The sequence below is a fragment of the Saccopteryx leptura genome, chromosome 5 (assembly GCF_036850995.1).
Source record: "Saccopteryx leptura isolate mSacLep1 chromosome 5, mSacLep1_pri_phased_curated, whole genome shotgun sequence".
Classification (NCBI taxonomy): Eukaryota; Metazoa; Chordata; class Mammalia; order Chiroptera; family Emballonuridae; genus Saccopteryx; species Saccopteryx leptura.
The window spans coordinates 74,390,169-74,402,122 of record NC_089507.1 but is presented as its reverse complement, the minus strand read 5'-3'; positions in this window follow the sequence as shown (position 1 = coordinate 74,402,122).

Here is an 11,954-nt window from a genome sequence, read left to right as displayed (position 1 = left end):
TCTCTAATTGTTTTCCTAACTCTACATGTCTTCATAGTATATTCTTACAAGCACCCATATGCTTCTCCACCCCTCTCCCTCTCACTTCTTTTTCTCTCTTCCCTTTCTGCTGCCATGGCTTGATTGGAGTGAGTTGGTACTGGGTGCTGCTAAAGTTGGCTCCTCCATGGCCTCCACCTCAGGTGCTAAAAAGAGCTCAGTTGCTGAGCAATGGAGCAATGCTCCCTAGTCTTCTTGCTGGGTGCATCTCAGTCCAGGGGCATGCAGGAGTCTGTCTCTCTGCCTCCCCTCCTCTCACCAAAAAAAAAAAAGTCCTAACATCTTTATAATTATGTATGTATATATACAATTGCAGATAAGGAACATTCCCAAGTTGATTCTTTTGTCTTTCTGTGTTATTCACTAATCAAGAAATAAAAATCTATTGTGCAAGATGTATATTATTACTTCATTATATATATGTATATATATATATTATGATATAAGTATATTTATTAGCAGGGTAGACCTATAGCCATGTCTATATTTAATTTAATATATTAATAAAACATATTGGGGAAAAATGCACCACTTGATTCCTATATTGTAGATTTTCTTGACAATTTCTGTAAGAAGAATAATAGATATTCTATTTGTGAAATTAAAAAAAAAACAACCTTTAAGATATAGGAATAGTTTGGGTAAATTCTAGATAAATTAGGCAGTTCATTTTACCAAAGTAGTTAAAGACTCATCTATGAAAATATATTACCAAATATTTATATTTAACTGAATTATGTGAGTTCTTTTTAAAATGACTTTCATATTGCCATCAAGAAGTTTTAGTTATGAATTCCTTAAGCTTCTCTTTACTTTTAAAAAGGCTTAGCAAAGAAATATATTGCTGTGGTGTGACTTCAAGTGCTATTTTAATACAGAACTCTCAAATGTCTAATTTATGAGATCTGTGGGATTCACGCTGTTCTCCCATTTTTTAAATCTAGTATTTATCTTTATAACATGTAATATGAAATCAAAAATATCTTCCTATCCCTCAATAAAATATTGTCTTAAGTAATGTATTTTTTTCTAACTCAAAATGCCTAGAATATTTTAGCTGATAAGAACCACTGAGTCACAAGAGATGTTGCTCAAATGTGCCTATAAATTTTAATGTTTTACTTCCTTGAATCTTATTTTAACTAGCTCTCCACAAAGTAAGTGGGCCTCATCTGTATAAGATTTTTTAGATGGCTAGAATTTATACTCTTAATATTAAGAATTCTGCCTACTTTAACAGGGCACTCAACTACTCTTTCAGAAGTAGTACACAGAGATTGGTACCTTCATAGAATAAATATTCATTTCACATAGTCACTCATTCTTAAGAATGTAGCATAAACAGACTGTTTTTTTAAAAACTGCACCTTCCTAAGAATCCTTCAGTAGTGCATTTTTTATTATAGCAATATAAAGACAGTTTAGTGTTTAGGAAGGGAAAATAAAACATGTAGATTTATATTTTTGTTAGTGTTATAATACAATATATAAATTTATTAAAAACAATAAAAGCATTATTTTCCTATCATAAATGTTTATTTAAAATTATACAATATAATTGTTATACTAAACAAGTCAGTAGAGTAAACTTTTTTTTTTTAATAATTTTATTTTTTTAAGGGGGTGACATCAATAAATCAGGATACATATATTCAAAGATAACAAGTCCAGGTTATCTTGTCGTTCAATTATGTTGCATACCCATCACCCAAAGTCAGATTGTCCTCTGTCACCTTCTATCTTGTTTTCTTTGTGCCCCTCCCACTCCCCCTTTCCCTCTCCCATTCCCCCCTCCCTCCCGTAACCACCACACTCTTATCAATGTCTCTTAGTTTCATTTTTATGTCCCACCTACATATGGAATAATGCAGTTCCTGGTTTCTTCTGATTTACTTATTTCGCTTCGTATCATGTTATCAAGATCCCACCATTTTGCTGTAAATGTTCCGATGTCATCATTTCTTATGGCTGAGTAGTATTCCATAGTGTATATGTGCCACATCTTCTTTATCCAGTCATCTATTGATGGGATTTTTGGTTGTTTCCATGTCCTGGCCACTGTGAACAATGCTGCAATAAACATGGGGCTTCATGTGTCTTTACGTATCAATGTTTCTGAGTTTTTAGGGTACATATCCAGTAGAGGGATTGCTGGGTCATAAGGTAGTTCTATTTTCAGGTTTTTGAGGAACCACCATACTTTCTTCCATAATGGTTGTACTACTTTACATTCCCACCAACAGTGTATGAGGGTTCCTTTTTCTCCACAACCTCTCCAACATTTGCTATTACCTGTCTTGCTAATAATAGCTAATCGAACAGGTGTGAGGTGGTATTTCATTGCCGTTTTGATTTGCATTTCTCTAATAGCTAAAGAAGATGAGCATCTTTTCATATATCTGTTGGCCATTTGCATTTCTTCCTGGGAGAAGTGTCTGTTCATATCCTCTTCCCATTTTTTTATTGGATTGTTTGTTTGTTTGTTGTTGAGTTTTATGAGTTCTTTGTATATTTTGGATATTAGGCCCTTATCTGAGCTGTTGTTTGAAAATATCATTTCCCATTTAGTTGGCTTTCTGTTTATTTTGTTATCAGTTTCTCTTGCTGAGCAAAAATTTTTTAGTCTGATGTAGTCCCATTCATTAATTTTTGCCTTCACTTCTCTTGCCTGTGGAGTCAAATTCATAAAATGCTCTTTAAAACCCAGGTCCATGAATTGAGTACCTATGTCTTCTTCTATGTACTTAATTGTTTCAGGTCTTATGTTTAGATCTTTGATCCATTTTGAGTTAATTTTAGTACAGGGGGACAAACTGTAGTCCAGTTTCATTCTTTTGCATGTGGCTTTCCAGTTTTCCCAGCACCATTTATTGAAGAGGCTTTCTTTTCTCCATTGTGTGTCGTTGGCCCCTTTATCAAAAATTATTTGACTATATATATGTGGTTTTATTTCTGGACTTTCTATTCTGTTCCATTGGTCTGAGTGTCTATTTTTCTGCCAATACCATGCTGTTTTGATTGTCGTGGCCCTATAATATAGTTTGAAGTCAGGTATTGTAATGCCCCCAGCTTCATTCTTTTTCTTTAGGATTGCTTTGGCTATTCGGGGTTTTTTATAGTTCCATATAAATCTGATGATTTTTTGCTCTATTTCTTTAAAAAACATCATTGGAAGTTTGATGGGAATTGCATTAAATTTGTATATTGCTTTGGGTAATATAGCCATCTTGATTATATTTATTCTTCCTAGCCAAGAACAAGGTATATTCTTCCATCTCATTATATCTTTTTCGATTTCCCTTAACAATGGTTTATAGTTTTCATTATATAAGTCCTTTACATTCTTTGTTATGTTTATTCCTAAGTATTTTATTTTTTTTTTGTTGCAATCATGAAGGGGATTATTCTTTTGAGTTCGTTCTCAGTTGTTTCATTGTTGGCATATAGAAAGGCTATTGACTTCTGTATGTTAATTTTGTATCCTGCGACCTTACTGTATTGGCTTATTGTTTCTAGTAGTCTTTTTGTGGATTCTTTGGGGTTTTCGATGTATAGGATCATATCATCTGCAAAAAGTGATACCTTTACGTCTTCTTTTCCGATATGGATGCCTTTTATTTCTTTGTCTTGTCTGATTGCTCTGGCTAGAACCTCTAGTACCACATTAAATAAGAGTGGAGAGAGTGGACAACCCTGTCTTGTTCCTGATTTAAGGGGGAAAGCCTTCAGTTTAGTGCCACTTAATATGATGTTAGCTGATGGTTTATCATATATGGCCTTTATCATGTTGAGATATTTTCCGTCTATACCCATTTTGTTGAGAGTCTTAAACATAAAATTGTGTTGTATTTTATCAAAAGCCTTTTCTGTGTCTATTGATAAGATCATGTGGTTTTTGTTCTTTGTTTTGTTGATATGGTGTATTACGTTAACCGTTTTATGTATGTTGAACCATCCTTGAGATTCTGGGATGAATCCCACTTGATCATGATGTATTTTTTTTTAATATGTTGTTGTATTCGATTTGCATTCGATTCATCTCTAATGAATACAGATGCTAAACTACTAAACAAAATACTGTCTTGCTAGTATTTTGTTTAGTATTTTAGCATCTGTATTCATTAGAGATATTGGTGTGTAGTTTCCTTTTTTTGTGCCATCCTTGCCTGGTTTTGGAATGAGGGTTATGTTGGCCTCATAAAATGTGTTTGGAAGTATTGGTTCTTCTTCAATTTTTTGGAAGACTTTGAGTAGAATAGAAACGAAGTCTTCTTTGAATGTTTGATAAAATTCGCTGGTATAGCCGTCAGGGCCTGGACTTTTATTTTTGGGGAGGTTTTTAATGGTTTTTTCTATTTCTTCTCTACTGATAGGTCTGTTTAGGCTTTCTGCTTCTTCTTGACTCAGTCTAGGAAGGTTGAATTGTTCTAGGAATTTATCCATTTCTTCTAGGTTGTTGAATTTAGTGGCATAAAGTTTTTCATAGTATTCTTCAATAATTCTTTGTATATCTACGGTGTCCGTGGTGATTTACCCTTTTTCATTTTGGATTTTGTTTATATGAGTTCTTTCTCTTTTTTCCTTGGTAAGTCTTGCCAAGGGTTTGTCAATTTTGTTGATCTTTTCAAAGAACCAGCTCCTTGTTCTATTAATTTTTTCTATAGTTTTTCTGTTCTCTAATTCATTTATTTCTGCTCTGATTTTTATTATCTCCTTTCTTCGGCTGGTTTTGGGTTGTCTTTGTTCTTCTTTTTCTAGTTCCTTAAGGTGGGAAGTTAAGTGGTTCACTTGGGCTCTCTCTTGTTTGTTCATATATGCCTGAAGTGATATGAACTTCCCTCTTATCACTGCTTTTGCTGCATCCCATAGATTCTGATATATCGTATTGTCATTTTCATTAGTCTGTATATATCTTTTGATCTCTGCACTTATTTCTTCTTTGACCCATTCATTTTTTAAAAGTATGTTGTTTAGTTTCCACATTTTAGTGGGATTTTTTTCCTCTTTTTTGCAGTTGAATTCTAGTTTCAAGGCTTTATGATCAGAAAATATGCTTGGTACAACTTTGATTTTTCTGAATTTGCTGATGTTATTTTTGTGGCCCAACATATGATCAATTCTTGAGAATGATCCATGTACACTGGAGAAAAATGTATACTCAGTCACTTTGGGATGAAATGTCCTGTAGATGTCTATCATATCCAGGTGCTCTAGTGTTTTGTTTAAGGCCACTATGTCTTTGTTGATTCTCTGTTTGGATGACCGATCTAGAGCCGTCAGCGGTGTATTGAGGTCTCCAAGTATGATTGTATTTTTGTCAGTTTTTGTTTTAAGATCAATAAGTAGCTGTCTTATATATTTTGGTGCTCCTTGGTTTGGTGCATATATATTAAGAATTGTTATGTCTTCTTGATTCAGTGTCCCCTTAGCCATTATGAAATGGCCATTTTTGTCTCTGAGTACTTTTCCTGTCTTGTAGTCAGCATTATCCGATATGAGTATTGCTACACCTGCTCTTTTTTGGATGTTATTTGCTTGGAGTATTGTTTTCCAGCCTTTCACTTTGAATTTGTTTTTATCCTTGTTACTTAGATGAGTTTCCTGTAGGCAGCATACAGTTGGATTTTCTTTTTTAATCCATTCTGCTACTCTGTGCCTTTTTATTGGTGAGTTTAATCCGTTTACATTTAGTGTAATTATTGATACTTGTGAGTTCCCTATTGCCATTTTATATCTTGCTTTCTGTTAGTTATGTGTCTTGTTTGATCCTTCTCTTTCGTTTTTCTATCTTTTGTTTTTATTTGGTTGTATTCCATACATCTTTCCTCTGTTGCTATCTTTTTTATCTCATGTGCTTCTGTGGTGGTTTTTTCAATGGTCGTTACCTTTGAGTAATGAAAAGGGTCCCTACCCTGTTCATTGTAGCAAACTATTTTGTGAGTACTTTTGCACTCCATCGTCCTTTGCTACTGTTAATCTCCATCTTCTCCCCCTCTTTCTTTTTGTTGTTGTCACAGTTTAAATTTGGTTTTATTGTGTTCTTCTTGGAGCTTTTACTTTTAGCTCTGTTTTTTTTTGTTCTTTGTATCTGATTGGAGAACCCCCTTTAGTAATTCCTGGAGTGGGGGTTTTCTGATGATAAATTCCCTCATCTTTTCTGTATCTGTGAATGTTTTTATTTCTCCTTCATATTTGAAGGATAGCTTTGATGGGTATAGTATTCGTGGCTGAAAGTTCCTCTCTTTCAGGACTTTAAATATTGGGGTCCACTCTCTTCTAGCTTGTAGAGTTTCTGCTGAGAAATCTGATGATAATCTAATGGGCCTTCCTTTATATGTTGTATTCTTCTTTTCCCTGGCTGCTTGAGAATTTTTTCTTTGCTGTTGGTTTGTGTCAATTTCATTATGATATGCCTTGGAGTAGGTTTGTTGGGGTTAAGAAAACTCGGAGTTCTGTTTGCTTCTTGAACTTGAGGCTTTAGTTCTTTCCACAGGTTTGGGAAGTTCTCATCTATTATTTGTTTGAGTATGTTCTCCATTCCATTTACTCTCTCTTCTCCCTCTGATATACCTATTATTCTTATGTTATTCTTTTTGATGGAGTCAGATAATTCTTGTAGGGCTATCTCATTTTTTTTAATTTTTGAGTCTCTTTCTTCTTCTCTCTGTTGTGCTTCAAGTTGCTTGTCTTCTATTTCACTAATCCTCTCTTCTATCTGACCTGTTCTATTAGCTAAGCTTGTTACTTTGTTTTTCAGCTCGTGACTTGAGTTTTTCATGTCTGTTTGATTTGTTTTTATAGTTTCAATGTCCTTGGACATATATTCTTTGTGTTCATTGAGTTGTTTTCTGAGCTCCCTAAATTACCTTTCTGTGTTTTCTTGTATATCTCGGAGAATTTTTAGGATTTCTATCTTGAATTCTCTGTCATTTAGCTCCAAGGTTTCCAATATATTAAATTTTTTTCTCCATAGATTTTTCCTCATCTAGCTGTGTTACCTCTCTTTCTTTTGTATCCATGATATTTGATTTTCTCTTCTTTAGTGGCATATGAGGCTGGTTTTGTTGATAGTATTAATGAGATTTAATAAAGAATAAAAAGTTTAAAAAAATAAAAAAAATAAAATATCGAAAAGAGTTGTTTTTTCTTAAAAAAATTAATAATGAAATAAAGAAAAATAAAATAAAATAAAAATTTTAAAAAAAGGAAATTATTCCCCCCCTCCTTTTTTCCTCTCCTCTCCTCTCCCCTCTTTCTTGGTAAAATCTTGTGGTGAACTGTGAATTATAACAAACAATGCCTGTGATGGAGGGCCTGAATTGGGGAAAAGTAATAAAGGGGCAAAAAAAAAAAAAAAAAAAAAAAAAAAAAAAAAAAAAAAAAGGGGGTATGGACCCACAAAAAGCAAATAAGGAAAAAATTTGGTCAAGAATAAAATGATTTGCTTTTAGGTGTTGGTTGTCTAAGTGTTATGATGAGAGGAATAAGAGGAAAACAGAAAAATGGGGGGACAAATTAAAAAATTACTATTGTATTTAGTGAAACAAGAACTAGATAAAATGGAGAGCCAGGGATGGGAGCACTGGTAGTGAGTTAAAAAGGTGAAGTAAACCCCCCCCCAAAATACCACAAACACAAGTTTGAGTCCCAGATAAGATAATTTGTTTGTTATTGAGGTTTGAATGAGAGGAGATGTAAAGGAGAAAGGAAGAAACTAATATAGAGGGAGAAAAGAAAGAGAGAGAGAAAAAAAAAGAGGGAACCACTAAAAGAAGAAAAAAGAAAGGAGAGAGAGAGAGAGAGAGTTAAGGGTTTTGGAGTGCAACCCTTATAGAGAGAAAGGAAGAGGAGAGAAAATATAATGGGAGATGTAACACTTATGGGTAGTGTAGTTCAAGGAGAGGAGAGAGTAAGACCGGCAGAGAGTTAATCGGCCAAATTGGAGGAGGAAAAAAAGTATCAAGAATGAAGATAAGAGAAACAAACAAACAAATATAATAAAATGGGATAGGTTATAAAGTCTGCAGATTATTCTTGATTTTGAGAGGTTATCTTCCTGCTTTTTCTTTTCTGTCCCTCTTCCTGGTCGGTGACTCTGTACCCCGGGTTCTGCCCCTTTGGCACGCTCAGGTAGAGGTTTGCAGTTGATAAGTCTCTATGGCAATGTCATGTATTGTGCTTTAGTCTCGTTGGCAGTCGAGGCTCATTAGCATTTATAGGCTCCGCCAGTGAGAGAGTCCGTGTTCCTGGAGCCTTTCTCCTAGTCTTTCCTTCCTCAATTAGTAGCCTGATAATCCAGCTATGGGGTTGCTGCTGCCTCTGCCTGGATAGTAAGAGGCTCAAAGAGCTGGCAACTCCCCACTCTATTTCCACTCAGCACAGGGCTCTGGGTAAGGCTCAGTCAGTCAGAGCTGCTAGCATAATCAGGCGGGCTTTCCGCCCACTCAAAGACCTCTGGCTCTGCCACTCTGTCCGGTAACACAGGCAGGTGCCCACTTCTGGGGCGCTTGGAGGAAACTCTTGCTCACTAGCTGCATGCGCAGACCAGGATATCCGGCCAGCAGTCTCACGCTCTGAGTGAAACCCCCAACCGCATGGAAAAGTTGCAGCGTTGGAATTGGCTCTCGCTCCGTCCCCATGTTCGGCTTTTGCAAGGCGCTGAGGCGGACCGAGATTCCGCTTTGGCCCACACAAAGGCCCCTGACTCTGCCCCTCTGTGCGATAACACGGGCGTGCACTGCCGAGGCACTCGGAGGAATCTCTCACTCACTATCTGCGCGCGCAGACCAGGATATGAGGCCGGCCGCGTTTCCCTCTGAGTGAAACCCCCACCAGCACGGAAAATTTCCACCGTTGGAATTAGTTCTCGCTCCCTCCCGTGCGCGGCTTTCCCAGGGCGCTGGGGCTGCCCAGAGATTCTGCTTTCGGCCCACAGAAAGGCCTCTGACTCTGCCTCTCTGTCGGGTAACACGGGCACCCACTCCCGGGGCTTAGGAAGAAATCTCTCGCCCACTAACTGCGCACCGACCAGGAGATCGGGTAAAATGGCTGCCCCGCTTGTCTTTCTTCGTTTGGGTTTGGTGCGAGTGTTAGCTTGTATTGCCCGGGTTGCCACAGGATCACTTTTTCCTCGGCTTGGATCTCCGTGCCACAGCCTGGTTTGGCCGTTTGTGCTGCGGCCTGGAACTATTCACCCCCTTTGCCTGCCTCAGTTTCTATATTCATGGATCCCAGAGAAAGCCGCCCTGTTTAGGTTAGTGAGGAAGGCGGAGCATTTCTTACTCCCTATTTCCTTCGGGGTTTGGTTATATATTTAGCCAATTTTTCACTCGACCATACCTTTGTGTGAATTGCGAAGCATCTGGAGGCTCCAAGTATAGGTTTTTCTGTTTCTGGTTGAAGATCTTGTTGAGTTTTGGGGGAGATTTATTGGTATCGCTTCCTACCCTGCCATTACTCTGACGTCATCTAGTAGAGTAAACTTTGTTGACACTGATATTTGCTTTATCTAAAATAAAATTAAAATTTTTTAAAAATTATTTTTATTTATTTATTCATTTTAGAGAAGAGAAACAGAGAGAGAGAGAGAGAGAGAAGGAGGGAGGAGCAGGAAGCATTAACTCCCATATGTGCCTTGGCCAGGCAAGCCCAGGGTTTTGAACCGGTGACCTCAGCGTTCTAGGTCGATGCTTGATCCACTGTGCCACCACAGGTCAGGCAAAATTGGAATTTTAACGCATGTTTCTGGTCTGGTTAATTTCTCCTAGGAGATAGATCAGTGTTTGTCTGTTGGTAATGGTATACTAGGTACAATAAACGGTAAGTAACTTCTTCCTTCATATTTGGCTAATTTTGTCTCAGAGTATACACCTTCTCTTACCACCTTATTGTAAAAATTGACTTACATTGAAAATCATAAAGTTCTTCAATAATACTATTTTTCAAGTGATTATGAGTCATAGATATATATAAAAAAGTTATCAAAGTTCTATAGTGCTGTAAACTTTGTTATTGATTTTACTTAATGAAATACACTGTACAAAGTTTTGAAGTTAGAATGTAGATGTTCATCAGTTCTGAAATTTAAGGGTCAATCTTAATTCTCTTTTTTTCTTTAAAACAAAACAAAACAACCAGTCTGCGTTATCTGAGATTAAACACCAGAACAAACAACATTGTGGCTTTGAAGAAAAAGTCTTCTCTGTCGCACCATTTCTTACAAAAGCTTTCTATGTAATGAACCATATTCTAATATCTTACTCTTTATTACAGTAAAAAAAAGAGTAAGTATCTTGCTTTTTTCTTCTTAAATCTTTATTGTCCCTATGTTTTAGCCAGCCTATGAAAACTAAGCTACTGAAATAACTTATTTTACTAGGATATGCAGTTTGTTATTTATTTAGTTTTATAAACATTTCAACATACTATTATAGAAAGTGTTTTTTTTGTTTGTTTTTTTGGTATTTTTCTGAAGCTGGAAATGGGGAGAGACAGTCAGACAGACTCCCACATGCGCCCGACCGGGATCCACCCAGCACGCCCACCAGGGGCGAGGCTCTGCCCACCAGGGGGCGATACTCTGCCCCTCTGGGGGCGTCCCTCTGCCGCGATCAGAGCCACTCCAGCGCCTGGGGCAGAGGCCAAGGAGCCATCCCCAGTGCCCAGGCCATCCTTGCTCCAGTGGAGCCTTGGCTGCGGGAGGGGAAGTGAGAGACAGAGAGGAAGGAGGGGGTGGAGGTGGAGAAGCAAATGGGCGCTTCTCCTATGTGCCCTGGCCGGGAATCGAACCCGGGTCCCCCGCACGCCAGGCTGACGCTCTACCACTGAGCCAACCGGCCAGGGCGAAAGTGTTTTTTTGTTTTTTTTTAATTAAAGAACCAAATCTACATGCTTTTTTTTTTTTTTTTTTGGTACAATATTTTTCTGAAGCTAGAAACCGGGAGAGACAGTCAGACAGACTCCCGCATGCGCCCGACCGGGATCCACCCGGCACGCCCACCAGGGGGCGACGCTCTGCCCACCAGGGGGCGATGCTCTGCCTCTCCAGAGCCACTCTAGTGCCTGGGGCAGAGGACAAGGAGCCATCCTCAGGGCCCGGGCCATCCTTGCTCCAATGGAACCTCGGCTGCGGGAGGGGAAGAGAGAGACAGAGAGGAAGGAGAGGGGGAGGGGTGGAGAAGCAGATGGGCGCTTCCCCTGTGTGCCCTGGCCGGGAATCGAACCCGGGACTTCTACACGCCAGGCCGACGCTCTACCCCTGAGCCAACCGGCCAGGTCTCTACATGCTCTTTTAAATCAACTTGACCTTTTTTTACCAGAAGTGAATAGATTCAGATGATTTGGGATTTTTCATGCCATCTCTTCACAACTACCAAGTAATTATTATATTATAATGGAAAAAAAATATTTTAGCTGTTTCCAACTGTAATAATATCATGAGCTTAAAATGTTTTCTTCCCTATGGGAGATGATTTTATTAGTAGTCTGACAACATCAGAGTATTGAACAATTGTAATTTTCCAGCTATATTTCTGAAAGGTTATAAATAAATTCTAGATCTAGGATCAAATTAGTAAGTATTGATACCATTGTTCCATCTAGAAACAAATATAAAATTTCTTAATATTTTAGTTTTGGGTTCCTCCCAAAGGAGACATGTAATACAAATTTGGATACAAGCACTGTATTTATAGGTGATTCAAAGAAGTAAACATGAGGGAATAGGGAAATGACACTAGAAGAAACGAAAAAAAATATAGGGTTTGTTCATGACTGGGTTATTGGGGCTCAATTTCTGCTGGGCACCCTCTAGGAAACTATTTTCATTGTGCCTCAGGACTGTCTCACAGACAAACAGGAAAACATGGTATTTGTTCTTCAGTCTCAGGTGAGAGCAGAGGTGAGCTAAGGGAATA